This window comes from Aplysia californica, unplaced genomic scaffold, assembly GCF_000002075.1.
Source record: "Aplysia californica isolate F4 #8 unplaced genomic scaffold, AplCal3.0 scaffold00334, whole genome shotgun sequence".
NCBI lineage: Eukaryota > Metazoa > Mollusca > Gastropoda > Aplysiida > Aplysiidae > Aplysia > Aplysia californica.
Window position 1 is genome coordinate 508,699 of NW_004797604.1, and position 2,173 is coordinate 510,871.

At 42.0% G+C, this 2,173-nt stretch overlaps 1 protein-coding gene across 1 annotated transcript in view; it reads left to right on the forward strand.

Moving 5' to 3' along the window:
• Positions 1–328: 328 nt before the first annotated feature.
• LOC101852106 (outer dense fiber protein 3) overlaps positions 329–2,173 on the forward strand; it is a gene marked incomplete in the record, with an annotated part of 13,455 nt that continues 11,610 nt past the window's right edge. The window contains 1 exon segment of the mRNA XM_013085009.2: positions 329–627.

Consider the following 2,173-nt stretch of genomic DNA (forward strand, 5'->3'; position numbering starts at 1 on the left):
ATATATATATATATATCTCACTCTCTCGTTTGACAATGAATGCCATGGAAATTCCCGAAGGCGCGCCATTATGAGCGCGGTGCGCGCTTTGTGTGATTGAAAATACTCTAATCTCGGCACGCGAAACAAAACCAATTCTGTTGCTGGCAACTCGTACTATCTCTCGCACTGGTTCTCCTCATTGGACGAAAATAAATCGAACATCCTGAGTTCTCATTACTATCAAAAAAATGTTCAAATGGCGTGCTGAAATATGAATCTTATCAGCCCTTCACCTGCCCCAATCATCTGCACCACCTCTATTCTTCTCACACCATTAGTCCGCGGACACTTGGACGGTCCGAGTTTTTATCGCGCACGTCGTCAAGCCCAAGAATGGCCTAGTCTTCATCTGTGCGTTTTCCATCTAGACCCACACTAGTGAGGCCGGCACAGGCAGAGGGGCGCTAGTCGCAGGTTTCATGTGGCCGCTAGAGGGCGCCAGATTATCTAGGTGTGCAGGATTAGAGGGTAGTAACTAGGATCTGAGGGATTAAGGATTACCAGTTAGAAACGTAAACTTCCTCTGCAGTCGTCCACTAGGTGCAGCCACGGACAAAGGAGACAGATTTTTTTTTCTCGTAGCAGGTGAGTTGTGTGTGGTTTCTATTCCAACTATCGAGGTTTATAGTTTTCAAAATTTATCATAACTTTCTTCAACCTAGCTAGGACTGTGGGTGTCTTTCGAAAAGGATTTGTTCAATTTCCTGCCCGTGCAGTGTCATTCATGTTGAGGATAGGATACTTATCCCCATAGCATAGCCTGTGACAACGATATAGCCTAGGCCTGGAGATATACACGTCAGGTACCTTTTGTCAAATGGTGAAAATGGCAGAAAAATTGACACCTACATAGCACCACCACCCCCTTATCCTCCAGATTCTTGTCCCATTGTTTGTTTCTTCTTTCTTACCAAACATATATCGCCCATATTACTCCTCCTTTTTTCCTCTTAAAGATACATCGTTCTTATCTCTCCTCTGTCTTTCCAATCAAACATCTATTGTTCTTATCTCCCCTCCGTCTTTCCTTTCCCTTCAAACATCTATTGTCCTTATCTCTCCTCCTTTCCTATCCAAACATCCATCGTCTTTATCTCTCCCACTTCTTTCATATCAAACAAATTATTATATCGTCTTTACCTATCCCCCTTCTTTTCTATCAAACATCTATTGTCCTTATCTCTCCTCCTTCTTTCTCATCAAACAACTGTCGTTCATATCTCTCCCCCTTCTTTCCCATTGAACATCTATAGTACTTATCTCTCCTCCTTCTCTTTCTTATCAAACACCCATTGTCCTTATTTCTTCTACGTCTTTCCTGTCAAACATCTATCGTCCTTATCTCTCCCTTTTCTTTCCTATCAAAAATTTGCTGCCCTTATCTCTCCTCTTTTCTTTCTATCAAACATCAATCGTCCTTATCTCTCTTCCTTTTTTTACCGACAAATATTTAGCGTCTTTACTTTATCTTTCCCCCTCCTTTCTTAGCAAACATCTATGTCCATATCTCTCCTCCGTCTTTCCTATTAAACATCCTATGTCCTTTCTGTCCTGTTTTTTCCTCTCAAACATCTATCGTCCTTATCTCTACCCCTTTCCTATCAGATATCTATTACCCTTATCTCTCCCCCCTCTTTCCTTTCAGACATCTGCTGTCCTTATCTCTCCTCCTTTTTTCCTATCAAACATCGACCATATCTCTCTTTCTTCTTCCTTATCCATCAAACATATATAGTCCATACCTCTACTCCTTTTTTCTGTTCTTATTGTATGTTTGTTTGTTGTATGTTACTTTATTGTAACACCACTAATCTTTGCCAATTACTTTACTTATTTCTATTGCAAGATATGTGAAACAGATCCGTACGGTTGACAGAAGGGTGTGAGTCCTGATATTCATGCGGAAAGGAATGATTGGACACTTGTAGAACCATGTGTGTGTGTGTGTGTGTGTGTGTGTGTGTGTGTGTGTGTGTGTGTGTGTGTGTGTGTGTGTGTGTGTGTGTGTGTGTGTGTGTGTATGTCTGGCGTGTGTGTGTCTGTGTGTGTGTCTGGGTGTGCCTGTGTGTGTGTGTGTCAATATGTGGCATGTGCGTGTCTGTGTGTGTGTGTTTGTATGTGTGGTATGTGC